This window comes from Microcebus murinus, chromosome 16, assembly GCF_040939455.1.
Source record: "Microcebus murinus isolate Inina chromosome 16, M.murinus_Inina_mat1.0, whole genome shotgun sequence".
NCBI classification, from domain to species: domain Eukaryota; kingdom Metazoa; phylum Chordata; class Mammalia; order Primates; family Cheirogaleidae; genus Microcebus; species Microcebus murinus.
Window position 1 is genome coordinate 21,777,126 of NC_134119.1, and position 15,619 is coordinate 21,792,744.

The window sequence follows — 15,619 nt, forward strand, 5'->3', positions numbered from 1 at the left end:
TTTTTTAGAGACAGAGTCTCGCTGTTGCCCAGGCTACAGTAAGAGTGCTGTGTCATCAGCCTAGCTCACAGCAACCTCTAACTCCCGGGCTCAAGCAATCCTCCTGCCTCAGCCACCCGAGTAGCTGGGACTACAAGCGTGCACCACCATGCCCAAATAATATCTTATATATATATTTTAGTTGTCTGGCTAATTTCTTTCTATTTTTTTCTTTTAATAGAGACGGGGTCTCGCTCTTGCTCAAGCTAGTCTTGAACTCCTGACTTCCAACGATCCTCTCACCTCGGCCTCCCAGAGTGCTAGGATTATAGCATGAGCCACCGTGTCCAGCCTCAATAGCTTCTTAACTTACTTTTCTGCTTCCAATCTTATCTCCAACTTCACAACCCCAATTCATTTTCCAATGCAAGAATGATTTTCTTAAATATAAATTAGATCATGTCTATCAATGAATTCACATGCCTTTTAAATCAAACAAGAAACATCAACAATAATAATTTTTAAAATGCCCTCCCAAGGTCTGAAGGTGATCACATACCTGACTGCTGCCCACCCCCTGACTTTATCCACCACTGTTCCCTACTAGTTCCCCACTGGCCGCTGTTACTTCAACACAACAAGTTCATCTCAACCTTAGAGTCTTTGCATTTGCTGTTCTCTCCATCTAGAAAGTTCTACCCCCTTTGTTCTTCACATACCTGGACCTTTTTAGTCATTTGGGTCTCAGCTCAAACATCGCCTCCATAGTACAATCTTCTTTGACCACAAATCCAAATGAATCACCTCCCCTAACTATAGTCAGCCTCTATTACTTTTATTTGTCACCTCATTTTCTTAGTGTTCATCACTTCATGAAATTATCTTGTTCTTTCATTTGTGCACTTCTTTCTTATCTATCTCCCCCTACTGGAAAATATTCCTCTATAAGATCAGGGATGCGTCTTTGTTCATTGCTCTCTTCCAAGTGCTTAGAACAGTGCTTGGTACAGGGTAGATGTTCAATAAATATTTGCTAAATGAATAATAGACATAAGATACAAAAAGTGGCCATTATTTCCCACTAATGAAGAAGAAAATATAAAATTTTTCTGGGCCCACATCATTATCATTTAATATTAAAACATTAAGATGATGAAATCTGAAACTCATTTCTGGATTATCAAAGTAAAATGAAAATGAGATATGCTTTAGTCATTCCAAGTAGACTATAATTTGGCTAAGAAGTAAAACAAAATCTGCTTTCATTTTGGCATCGTCAGCCTTGGACAACATAAATTCTTGTCTCTAGCACTCTGAGGAATGAATGACATCTGGGAATTCATGAATCCTTTGATGCTAAAAGAAAAGACATTGGTTGTTCTTACTAAGTTACATCCAGCACTGAACCCAAATAAACACATGACAAATATATTTTTCTCTCAGCTTTATCTTTTAAACAATCAGAGAATGAACAGGCCAAAATAGGATTTTAGCAGCAAGTTCTAGATTGGACACTTCCAAATAATTTTAAAGGACTGGTTTTCTCCTGTTCTTGTTTACTTTTGTCCCTTGCAGAACTCAAATAGCATATATAAAACATTTACCAAATTTTAACATTCTGGTTTTCATCAAAGAATAATATCTGATTGACATCAGTATATCTTTAGTTATTTGCACTGCATCAAATGTTGAAAATGACCTATTAACTTTACCCAGCTGTAGCAACCATGGTTCAACTCTGTGACATTTCCACACTTCTGTTAAAGAATTCTCCAAATTTGGTTTCAATAAAAAAGATGTTGGCTTAGTCACATGAGCAAGGTGTACAATATGAGGAGACTTTCTACAGTTTTCTTGATTATTCCTCCCTGCTGTTTCCAATAATGAACAATTTGGAGACAAATAAGCAATTGCTAGTCTAAAGGCAGATTAAAGCTGTAATCTTTACTCAAATCTACATTCCCTTTTGATGATCACAAAAATTTTACATTGCCCTAATGTAACAATGCCTTGTATTATGAGAAACATGGGCAGTTTCCCCCAAATTTATTGAGGTATATGTTACAGACAATAAAACACATCCATGTAACTAGCACCACAATCACGGTATTAGAGCCTTGCCCATCAACCCAAAAGTTCCTTCAGGCCCCTTTAATATCACCCTCCTCCCCAAACACACACACACACACACACACACACACACACACGCCAGATGTCTCAACTATCGATCTGCTTTCCATCCCTAGAGATTAGCTCTGCCTGTTCTAGAACATTCTATAAATGAAAGACATAGCACTTATCCTTGCATGTAGGGCCTCTTTTACTCAGCAGAATGTTGTTGAGGTTTCTCTAATTTATTGTTCATATCAGTAATCAGTTCCTTTTTTACTGCTAAGCAGTACTCCATTGCATGCATACATCATAACTTTATCTATCGCCTGTTGGGAGATATCTGGTTGTTTCTGGTTTTTGCTATTATGCCTAAAGCTGCTATAATCATTCATCTGTAAGTCTTTGTATAGATACAAGTTTTATTCTCTTGGGGGGAAAAAAACACCTAGGAGTGAAATTGCTGGAACCAAATGGTAAGTGTATGTTTAACTTTATAAGCATCTGCTAAACTGTTCCTTTATGTAAATGTACTAAAAATTGGTATATTTTGGTTTCCAAATATAAAACTTTAATATTGAAATTTTCAGACTCTACATACCAGTTTCCTTTCTTTGCCCTCCAAGACGCTAATATGTTCTTCTTCATCTCTATGGAAATTCAGTGCACTGGAGCTATCCCACAATGAGGCTAAGGAGCAGCTGCTATATACAGCATTTTTTTATATGACATACTGAACTAATTAGAGGGAGGCCTCCCTTAACAGAGCCCCGTGTGGGTACCAAGGACTAGTAAATCTGGTAAGAAGGGGGTAGCTCTTTGTAAGAGAGTTTATATATAGCATACTCTCCCATATAAGGTGTTATGGCTGGATTTTCTCAAGTAGCCACCCCCCTCCCCATACAAGACCCCCAGAGTCCCCATTCTTCTGTCAGCTTCATGAGACCCAGTCCCAGGGGATAATGGCTGGCGGCTTTCACTGGGCTGCCTCATCCACAGAGGCTACATTCTTTGTAGGACATGGAAAGAAAACTGTTACCTACAGCTCTCCTGACTAGGATCTCTCTCCCAGTGATCTGGATAGATCGAGCCATGCGGGAAAGTAAGACACCCAGCATTGGAAGAAATGTTCTGATTAAAACTATGTATCCCAATTTGGGAATACAGAACTACCACCCATAAATAAATGCACTCATAATTCCTTTCCACATTGTTACTTTCTGATTCATGAGTATAGGCAAAGTCTGTTATGATTATAAAATATCATAGGCCACAGAACTTTCATAGTCGAATATGCCTTTTCTCCAAAGCCATTTACCTAAAAGAGTCTATCTCTCCCCCTCTTGCATCTGGGCTGGCCCGTGACTTGCCTGGGAGAATAGAATGTGACAAAAACGGTATGTGCTTTTGCTCTCCTGCTCTGGGACTTTGCTGCCATCATGTGCACACGCCCAAGCTACTCTGCTGGAAGGCAAGAGACACACAGAGGAGAAACGAGCCATCCCAGCTAAGGCCATCGAGGCCACCCAGCCCTCGGCAAATTCTGCAGCTGACAAGAGACACGTAAGTGAGCCCAATGGAGATCAAAATGACTTCCCAGTCACGGTCGGCCCAAACCGCCAACCCACTGAATTGTGAGCTGAATGAACGGTTACTGTTTTAAGCTACTCTATTTTCCTGATAGTCTGTTATATAGCAAAAGCTCACTGATACACTGAGAGCTAGGGAAATAGTTTCTTTCTCAGTAGCTATCTACAGATTCCCCTCCTACAACTTTTCCTGAGCCTCACGGCCCTAAACTTTGATCTGCTTTTCTGGCTCTTGCTTCCTGCTTTATCTGTGTTCTTTTGCCCTATATTGCCAATTATGAACTACATCGCATCCCTGCCACAAATTCATACACTGAAGCCTTAACCCCTAGTGCCTCAGAATTCGATTGTATTTGGAGGTAGGGCCTTTAAAGAGGGGACTGAGTTAGAAGTAGGCTGTTAGAGTGGGTCCTAATCCAATATGATTGGTGTCCTTATAAAAAGAGGAAATTTGGACACAAGAGGAAACATCCAGAATGTGTGCACACAGAGAAAACACCAAGTGAGGACACAGAGAGAAAGCAGCCACCTGCATGCCAACGAGAGAGGCCTCAGGGGAAACCACACCTGCCAACACCTTGATCCTGGATTTCCAGCCTCCAGAACTGTGAGTTTAAGCCACTCAGGCTGTAGTTTATTTTGTTATGGCAGCCCTAGCTGATTTTCGCTGCCTTTGGAATAAAAAAAAATGTGCACTATATTTCTCTTTTTGCCCCGTTGGTAATCATTCTGATGATTTCTTTTTAATCTTAAGGGGGCAAAAAAAAAAAAAAAAAAAGGTTTTAAACACAAAAAATCCATATTTGTTGTACATTTTTTTTTAATATATTAAAGTTACCAAATAAAGTAAAAAACAAGTTCACCACATCTTGGGAAAACACATTAAAAAAATAAGGAAGAGAATCTTCTACCAACAGTGCCACCATGAGAGGGGTTGCCTGTTTACAGCCTGGTATTTCCCGCTATAGGGTGCACATTGCTTACTGGTCTCCCCCACCGCGTGGTAACCTCTGGGAAAGGCACTGACCACATTCAGGGGACATGTGGCCTTCTGCTGGCGGCAGAGTGTCCTAAAACCAGTCCTTTGCAGAATTTCTGAATCCATTTTTAGCAGCTAAAAAATGGCCAGTACTCCCACTTGAAATTGATCTGAAAGCACACAATCACAGAGAGGAGTTTCTCTCTGTACCTGTTTAATGCAATTTTACCTAGTCCTACTCCTGCAGAGAAACAAAAGTCTCACAGTGGATGAATTAGACAGGAGGTTATAGTCAACACTTCCCCTGGAAAGCCTAGAAAAGGGGAAAAGGGCTGCTTTTATACAGTGACCTTCAAGAGCCACTCTTTTGTATTTAACAAAAATAACGCCTATCACTTATTGAACACTTACTATGTTTTAGGCACTCTCTAAAGGCATGGGGTTTAATTTTGTTGTAGTTTGCATCGGATAAGAATTTTATTCTCACAGCAATGTTGTAAGCTCCTGCCAAACCTTGAAGACCAAGGTATTCTGATTTTAGAGATGAGTTCTGGCTGGTCCCTGGGTCAGGCCTGTTGCTGTTGCCCTTCAGGGATCTGCTTCTCAGAGTTCTCTCCTTCTCAGCTTCAGTGGGTCCAGAAGCTAACCTCCTCTACCCTCATAGATGGCCCTGGGTCTTTTGCCCTTGCCCATTTCTTCCTACCTTGTTTAATTTGTCTAATCCAAGCAGTTCTGTTAAAATTATTGGAATGTTTCACTCAGTGCTCCAAGCTCATGAGTGTCTAATATATATATACACATAAACACTATGTCCCTGCTTCTAACTATATCTTAATGAGGGTCAGCTCCTTATCATACCTTCCCACTGTCAAGGTATCCAGGGGTTAAAGCAGTTTCTCCCAGCCTCCCCTGCAGGAACAATCTCTCAGCTTCCACTAGACCAGGACTTCAAGGACCATCTGGAAATGCTTAAAGAGCAGTTGCTGAGGATTCACAGCTAAGAGCTCTTTCCAAAAGGAAAATCCCACATAGTCCCTGCCACGCTCAAAGGAACAGTCTAGAGGTCAAAAACGCTAGAAACAAATGTGACTCATCTCAGCAACTGATCCCAGCAAAATCACCTGCCTTCCTCCTCACTCTGTCTCACCCCAGTTCTGACTTCTTCCTAATGTTGATGCCTGTATCTCAGCTCATTTTTATGGTTTTTTTTCCAAAATTGTTTCTATGATTAAAGATAACTAATACATTTAAACATATCCATAAATCAGAACAATCTCTACTTATCACTGCAAATAGGAAGGTTGTAAATTTGTTTTTTTCCAAAATGCTCCTGGAACATGACCCCCTCAAATTGTAATGAGCAGCATTAACCCAGCAGCCTGCACTGGCTTTGCTGTGAATACCACTAATGCAGTTCTCATCAAGGTTTCTAGGGAGTGATCATAAGCAAGACATGCCTTTGGATTCCACCATGCCTATGGTAATCCCACATGCAACAACATGGCTAATTCACTGGAGTTGCTGCTTTCTCCTGAGGTGTAAAACCACAGTTCAAGAATTGCAACCAGACACAACAATAATAAAAGCAGAAGAGGAGGACCCCTGAATGGCCAAAATAATACTGGAAAAGAACAAAGTTGGAAGACTCACATTTCCCAAAATTCAAAACTTACTACAAAAACACAGTAATCAAAACAGTATGCTACTGACATAAGGACAGGCATATAGAATAATAAAACATAATTCAGAGTAAAGAAATAAACCCATACATCTATGGCCAACTGACTCTTGACAGAGCTGCCAAGATCATTCAATGGGGAAAGAATAGTCTCTTCACTAAATGGTGCTGGGACAACTGGGGATCCACAGGCAAATGAATGATGCTGGACTCCTCCCTCATATCACATTCAAAATGGATCAATGAACTACATATATGAATTAATACCATAAAACTCTTACTAGGAAACATAGGTGTCTTTGGGTAAATCATCATGACCTTGGATTCTTACATAACCATGATGTATCCAGCCAGGTGACAAATGTAACACGTCACCAGAAGCCATAATCCAGTTTTTCAGAAAACCTCTAATTGCTTGGAAGAAGTGGGTTTGACTTCTGTTTTTCTATAAGCTCTATATCGGTTCTTTAACATATCTCTACCACAAAAATGCACTGAAACTAGCCAAATTCTTGGAGTGTATTCTTGGGGTGTATAAAAAGCTCTACTGTTCCAACAAGTTTCTTACAGCTTATTTTTCTGGAGAGGCCTGCTTTCTGGCCAGCTACCTGAATGCTCTCCGTAAAACCACAAGTTTTCCAGCCATACGGGCAGGATCAGCAGATCACGTCAGCACTTTCACCGGCAGAGCCTCTGGAGTCTTCCTCAAACTGCTCCCTTCCTGCTTTTGTGACACTTGATCCCCCCTGCAGCCCACAAAATAGGGAAAGGAATGAAGCCACTGATCTGGGAGGTGGTTGCAGTCCAAGGTCACTGGCTGGTTCCTCTCCTGGGAGTGTTTATTTCAGTCTTCAGTCCTCAGCAAACTGCCCTTTCTCACCTGAGGACAGTAAACATGCCTGCTCCTCTTCCCATTTCAGAAGAGTAATTAAGGACCCTTCAAATGCAATAATTTCCAATGGCTTTAAACATTTTATTGATACAGGTAGGGAGCTAAACTGAACTCCTTTTTTCCCCCTTCCTTTATAGAAGCCGACCTAATAAAGCAAACATTTCCATTGCAGGGGGTGGGGGGGAATTCACATTTCAGGTCTAGAAAAGATTCAGAATGCATAAATCATAATGGGAGTATGCAGAACAGGTGAGGGGACAAGAACTCCTGTCTTTGGAATAAGAAGTTCTTACTGTCACCACCACAAGAGCCCTTGGGAAATGACACAGAAGAGCAATTGTAATATCATAATGACTTCAACAGCAGCACACTCACAAGCAATATGTGAGAAGCCCAGCCAAAGAAATTAGAAAATATAAGGGCAACAGTGAAAATGTTAGACTACTTGTCTATACTGGACTGTTAGACATTTTCCAATTTCTTCAAACCTTGAGGGGAAACTGAAGCTGGAACAATTAACGATGCTAATGCAACCTTTTAAAAGTTGAACTGAAAAACAAGACAAGCCCGAGCATTTGTTTGTAGGTGGAAAATAAATATTTTCTTCTAAAATGTATCCCACTACTATAATGTATGGCTAATCCTTCTCTAATGTTTTACACTCAAAATAAAGTTGAACGATTTTTTTTATGGTACATACAGTCACACAGTATAATACCTAGATTCTATTACCATCTTGCTCTACCAGATTTTTCTGAGTATCTAGTCCTTTACTCATCAGTCTATCCATCCATCAGCTCTGTTTTTTAAATGTATTTCACAATAAGTTGCAAAACCCACTATACTTCACCTAAACTCTTAACATACTTGGCATTTTATCTTTTCTAGTGGAAGGTTGTGACTTTGCAAGAGCAGGGAGAGAAAAGACAGTTAAGTGAATGCTCACTATGCACCTACTTTCAAGGCCCAAGTTGACATAAAGATGAGATTCTGGCAAAGAAGGGAGATCTTCCTATGAAAACCAGAAGGAACAGTATTTGGCAGAATGTTGACCTTGGCAAATATTAGGAAAGTTATCTTTCAGAGACAGAGCAACAGAGAGCCACCCTAGAAATGGAATGATTGTGAGCAAAACCTGGCAGTTGGCCAAAGTGGAGAATTCTCTCTTCTGGAGAGGATGTTCTTAGTGGGTAAAGGTTTGCCTTTTCGGTAAGAGGAGTAAGGAGTTAGAAAATTCTTCCTCCTCTTTGTTTTTGCTCTTTTCTCTCTCATCTCTCAATTCCTCCACATATCAAGAAAGGGAAGAAAATATTTTAGGCTGGGGTGTGCCCATCACTTGGGAAGACCTCTAATAGTAAAGAAGGGAGGATAATTAAAAATATATACAGAGGGTCAGGGTTGGCCATTCAGGGCCTAAGCTGAAGACTTTAGATTGTGTTAAGGGCTGCCCAGTCCAGCTTGCCAGGTAAGAGAAGAAGAGAGAGACCCAGTGCCAGAAGGGTGCACAGGAATGAATGCTGCATTCAAGGTAGACCATTCTCAGAGCATGGCTCAAAGGGGTAAGATGTGAACAGCAGGGGCAGCAGACAAGGTCCCTATGGCAGGTGGTATTTTCCAAAAATAGCTACAACATCCCCTTCATACAAAGTGACTTTAACACTCAGCTGCGGACTTGTACGTCTCCTCCTCTTGAAACTGGACATGTGCTGTTTCACTTTCCATGGTTTCAGTTACCTTGGGTCAAGCACACTTTGAAAATATTAAATGGAAAATTCCAGAAATAAACAGTTCGTAAGTTTTAAATTGTGTACCATTCTGAGTAGCATGAAACAATCTCACTCTGTCTGGAATCATCCCTTTGATGCAACTGTCTTGATTATCAGATAGAAAAAAATACACTATATATAGAGATAGGTACTAACTGTGGTTTCAGGCATCCACTGCAGGTTGGGAGACAATGGGGAATGTCATGGAATGCACCCCCCTGCAGATAAGGGAGGAAAACTGTAATGGGATGGAAGTGACAGGGCATGACTTCCAAGGCTAAGTCATAAAGTAATGCTATTTCCACCTTGTCAGCTGGAAGAAACATACTAGAGCCCATGCAAGCAGTCCACCTGCCCCGAGGCCGCCATGCTGTGAGGAAGCTCAAAGTTGCCCATGAAGACAGGCCACATGGAGAGGGAGAGATGCTGAGCCAGAAAAAGTAAGAGGTAAAAAGGTGACTGCTGTTATCTCAAGCCACTATATTTTCAAGTGATTTCTCACACAACGATAAATAACCAGAACAGATTCTAACATATATAGAAGATCATGATGATAACTCATTTCGTTTGCTGTAAAAGCCAAGTCTTTGAGCCTGATTTCAATTTAGCCAGTAAGTACCTTAATAATTTTATGTTTAACATCCCAGCTTCTGGAGTTTATATATAAGCAGTATACCCAAACTTTTCTAGACTCTTCCCCTGACACATGTTTTATATACACACACACAAAATTTTTTCTATTGAAATACCCTCCTTTCCTCTTTCAAATCTTTTGACATTCTACCCTCCATTCAAGACCCACATTCTTCTAAAATATGACCCCTATAATTCTTCACTTTTGAAGGTTATCAGTGACATCTGAGCTGCCAGACCCTATCATTTTAATCCCAATCCTTGCCTACAGGGCATGAAGTCCAAAAATGGAAGCCACAATGGCCCATCAAGGACAGATCAGCTCACTTTCTTTGGAGGACAGTGCCACCTCATCTCCTTACAGAATAGGGTTACCAAGCTGGGAGACTCAGAAGCACTGACAAAGAGTCTTATCTTAAAGGGAGCAGAGCCTTTTACCAGAGTTTTTCTATAACATTCTAAAGGTGCACTGTCTGATAAAGTACCACTAGCCAGATGTTGCTTTTATGCACTTGAAATGTGGCTAGTCTGAATTGAGATTTGTTATAAGCATAACATACACACTATATGAAAAAAAAATCAGTAAAATCTGAATAATGTTTATATTGATTAAATGTTGAAATGATAATCATTTGGATATGCTGGGTTAAATATGTTATTAAAATTAATTTCATCTGTAATTTTACACTTTCCAGCCTCCAACTTAGGATGCCATAACCTGTTTTCTTTTAGTTGTTTTAATGAGGATACATAAAAATTTCAAATTCTTACGGTGTTCACATGCCATTTTTACCAGACAGGGCTAGTCTAGGAGATCAGATGGACAAACATGAAATTTTGTGCTAAACTGAATTGAAGGTACCCAAGGAAACACTATGTATTTCCTTAAAAAGTTTATGAAAAGAAAATACTTTTAAAGGCAAAGGTGAGCTATTAGGAAATAAAGAATGGTTAAAAGATATGAGAATGAAAAATAATAAAGGTAATGTATATGCTTGGAAATGTTTCTAGTAAGAATAACGACCAATCATACAATCACACAATATCCTTGCCTCTTTTTTCAGGGCACTATAATCATCATCCACAGAGATAATCTTCTAAGGAAAGCTTTGAAATTTCAGCTTTTCTTTTTCTAATGCTAATATAAGTAGAAATTCTACTTGCTGGAAATTAACCAGGTGTCTCCCAATACTGCAATCACTTTAGAACTTAGATTTTTGAAGCAGTAGCTCACTATATTTTCAAAAGGAAAAAAAAATGAATTCTATATAACTTCTGAAAGTACTTAGCTTAACACCAAGAAATGTCCTAAGGATAAAACTGCCTGCAGGAGACAGGAAGCCAGTAAGACTGCATATTGCTTGGTAGAGCAGACATACTCAGGGCCCTGTCCAGCTATCACTAGGTCCCTTTAACTGTCTGTGTGCCCATCTCCCCACTTGTACATGCCTTGCTTCTAAGGGATGTTACCTGCAAATTCCTTAAAAGCAACACCCTGCAACCAGCAGAGCTGCTTCACCTGCAGATGAAGAGAGCAGAAGTGCTTGGAAGTTGACAGTCCCTCTCCCACCGGCCCATAGCCAATGCATAATGCCAGAATGGAAAAGCTCAGAAACATTGCCTTGAAGAGAAACAGACACTAGGGAGCAATTATGTCCCAGAGCCCCCCAGGCATCAGGCTGGGGCAGGCAGTTTGCTTAAATCATCCCCCTGCTTGGCTTTTCCCCTCTTCCATCCCTTCCCCCCACCACTAGTTTCTCCTGGGAGCCCTTAATAAAACACTTGAGCAGAAATCCTCATCTCAAGTCTGCTTCTGGAGAACTCTTCTCAAGAATCTTGGCATGCATGCATGTGCTCTAAGAAAATGCAAAACCTCAGGTTTTTGTGGTTGCTGTTGTTGCACCATGGATAAGAACTTCTATAAAACTCAAGGGTTTGAAATAACTGCAGTATTTACAGTTTAATAAGCAATAAATATCTTCATTCCTAAAAAGCATTGCAAGCAAGCCTAGAGCGTAGATATTAGATCTAGTAAAAAAGATGCTAATAGCTAGATATTAGCTATATATATCTCCAGGTGTGAAAGAAGACAGGATAGCATGTAAGTCTCTAAAGTAGAGGTAAAAAGAAAGAAAGGTCAACATTAAGTTTGGTGAGCTGTATGCCTAATACTAATGTTATAAATTTTGTATATAATCAATATCTAATAAGAACAATTTTAAATCATTTACAAAGGAAGAAAGCATCCCCAACATTAAGTAGATTTTGCAAAAGAATAGTATATCTTCTAAACTTAAACACGACAGGGGAGAAGTCATCAAAGGTTCCTTGCTTTCTTTTTATGAAACTTGAAAGCAGACTTTGGTTTGACTAAACTAATAAATTGGTCTTTACCAAGAGTCAGCCAATGCAAAGGTGAGGATAATTTAACCCAAAACAGTCATTCTCTACATAAATACATAAAAGTTGTTCTCTCTATATATATTTCCTATTTTAGGAGTTTACTGACTAACACTGATAAAAAGCTCAGTTGAATATGACATATAATCACAACCTAAAATATACCTTCTGCCATCATAGAACCTAAAATATATTCTGAATGTCTACTGTGGATGTAAATAGGCCATAAAAAAAAAAAAAAACTAACACACAATCAGAGCTGATTATTATTGGAATCACTGGGAAATACAGCAGACATTTCAAGACAAAATCAGAAAAGTTTCAGTTTCCCAGGTCTAGATGTTTCCAATTTTGACTATGGGAAGATAATATAAAAGAATCACATTTCAGTTCAATGTTTTAAAAAAACAACAACTCATAATTCAAGATATCCAACAACTGAATGATGCTAGAGCAGAGGCCAAATGGTTTTATTTTTAGGAGAAGATAGAAGGAAACACAGAAGTATTTTCTGTTTGGAAGGAAGGCAAGACTAACACAAAGGTAACAACCAAGAACCAGGTGACATTCGGGGCTCCAAGTCTGATCAGGTGCTGTTGGGTATGGGGGATGAAGAGGAGCCCACAAACTATGACTATGTTTGCTGTCCCAGAACCTGGAGCCACCCAAAGTCTTTGTTAAGTCAAATGCCTGGCATTTATACCACTTAATATAGAGAGATTTCTTCTTTAAACTTAAAATATTTAATAAAACTTCTGAGCTCTGTTGGGTTGTTTTCTTTTTCAACTCTTGAAATCAACTGTTTATATTCACTAAGCATATAGTTCTTCATAGGGACCATTTATAACACAGCTGATGAAAAATGACCTATTTAAGGATAATACAAGCACCACACAGGGAAAGTGGATAGTCCAAATAAATGTAATGAAGGAGGAGTAAAAAGCAGAGGATGTGTCTACACTGATTTAAAGTCACTAGAGAATTATTATTCAGCCTCCCCCTCCCACCCCCCAATTCTGCTTTGCCTACTAAGACATGGTTTATGAGTCATCCTTGGAGAGTACTAAAATATAGTGCTCTTGACTAAAAATAGGTAGGAACATTCAATAATAAATCTAGTTTCTTGATAGTCTCTTGTCATCATTAAACAATGATCACTTGCAGAAGTGTCAGATTGTGCAATTCTTCCCTCTCTGCACAGAAAAGCTGAAAGAAAATCAGCCATGGGCACTGCAAGAAGGAAATAAAGTATATGACAGGACATGCAACACAGTGAAGAAAAAAAAATGCTGATGTTAAGTGCCGAGGACAAGAAGTTCACCTATTGGGAGGAACAGTAAAGTTGCTGGTTCATGAGATCACTATAAAATGACTTCCTGTCCCTTAAAGTAAGAAGTAATACACAGCACAAATGTTTTACTTATACCAGAATTTTAAAAATAGCAATTTGATTAAAGGATCAGAAAAGAACAGTCTCTCATATCCACCAAGACTCTGGCTGTAGAATAAGGCATTGGCTAGTTACAGTTTATAAATAAAACGAATCAGCCATATAAAGATATTTCCAGTTCCCATTTTAGTATTTCTTTACAGGTTGGTAAGTGGAACATTAGGGGGGCAGTAGAAGAATTTATTTATATCATCTCCACAAGTAGTTCCCCTAAAATGGGGGATTCCCACGGACCACAAGCACAGTTGTGATTTTTCACATCAGTGGGGGGAAGCTTCCTTAAGGGAAATCTGCATAGGACTAAAAAATCATATACATTTCTCCTCAGAAAAAGAATTATAAACAACGATAACTTCCAATGCTTACCAAATCCAGGCAAAGCTATCACAGACAGCAAGTAGAAAATGTAGCAAAAGGTAAACTACCCAAGGTTAGCAGTGGAATGAATACACTTGAACCTGGAAAACACTGGGAGATTGTGCTTAATGTTCCGCTGCCTCAAGGAAAATGTCTGTGAAGTGGTTTTGAGAGGCATTTCAGACGGGGCATTGGCAGGAATGAAGGGATTCGCTTTACAGACCAAAAGCTCTAGAACCCCATGGCTACCAACTCTTCACCCACAGGGTGCAGAACACTCACCAGGCAGCTCTGGACCAACTGCAAGTGATGTCCACTCAGTCAAACTCACGGCACCGCCCCCTGAAGGAAGCAAACAGACACAGACAAGAGTTTTAGAATTCTCATGGAGAGAAACAGCTCTTTGTACTTCAAAATCTGAATCTATGTTTGTTTTTTTTTAAACTATATCAGAAAGATAATATATTAGTGAGATTTCTTGCAAACAGATGACACAAAGACACACAGTCATCAAATCAAAAATATTATTACTATACCCAGTGTATAGGGTCTATATACCCTCTCTACAATGCTAATCCACTACTCAACCTCTTAATCTACTAAAATAATTAAGCTGCAATTGAACAAAAAGGCTATCTAAAATCTTCTCGAAGCAAATATTATTGTCTTTTCCTGATTAGCAGTGAAGTGTCCTTAGATGAACTGTAATTGGAAAATCCTTTTTACCATGGAATCACATCTATCTGCAAAAGAGCTGTTATTTTATAGGTGTGTTTCTGTATTGTCTTTGTGAATAAGTTGTTTGTATCCATTCAGGATTTGACATTGGATTTCTGGCTTGGCTGAAAGTTAGATTTCAAGATGGAGTGGGGGAAAAAAGTTCCGAGTGGTATCAGAAGTACACAGAAGACGAAGCCCATTTGCATGTGGGAAGCAGGAAAGAGCAATCGAGACCTGAGAAAATGATGTCTGTAAAAAGATTGAATTTGGAACTTGTGAAGGTCATGATCTCCATATGGATAGATCTACAGCAGAGCCCTTTTGTAGGGTCCTAGTTAGGCTGTTACATCCATATAACATAAGACTATATACCATGAAAAAGAAAGCAGCATATCTGTATCTACATGGACAGACATGAAAACAAATTCTCAGGTCATAGTATTAATTTTAAAAATCTGATATAGGATAGTAATATGGGTACTATGACCTCCATATTAAAACAAACCTCACTAATATATATGTAAATAACAGAAATAGCATTGTTAAAGGCAAAGAACACATCTGGAGGGATAACAAGAAATGCTGAGTGTAGCTCTGGGGAACTGGTTAAAGGGAGATTAAAGAGGGGGCTTTGATTTTAATCTAACACTTAACTGCTATGTAATATTTTACCACAACACATATTACTTTTATAATTGAAACTGGAAAAAAAACCCAATGCACCCCAAACTCTCTATAGAAAGAAACATCCTAGTTTGAATATATAGAATTTAAGAATATACAGCATCATGTACACTGATTTACTGATTTAGTGAGTATTTACTAAGACCCAGACTCTAAGCATGGATTGCATCACTATATATAATCCACACAAAAACTCTAAAATGTATGTACTGTGATTACTCTTGTTTTATAGAAAAGGAAACTGAAAAGTTGAGTAGAATATTCGAGAATCACATGGAGCTGGCATTCAAATCCAGCCACCCTGGCCCATATTTAGCCCCTAAGGTACCATCTCTTCCATGTCATTCACCTTATTTTCAATATTACATTTGTATTTTTAATTA

At 39.1% G+C, this 15,619-nt stretch overlaps 1 protein-coding gene across 4 annotated transcripts in view; it reads right to left on the bottom strand.

Moving 5' to 3' along the window:
• Positions 1-15,619, bottom strand: part of PLCB4 (phospholipase C beta 4) — a 360,059-nt gene that overhangs the window by 206,636 nt on the left and 137,804 nt on the right. For all 4 annotated transcript variants that reach the window (XM_076010932.1, XM_076010929.1, XM_076010931.1 and 1 more), the window contains one exon: positions 14,115-14,174. The gene's annotated coding sequence lies outside the window, so the exon portion shown is untranslated. The remainder of the gene's footprint in view (positions 1-14,114; positions 14,175-15,619) is intronic.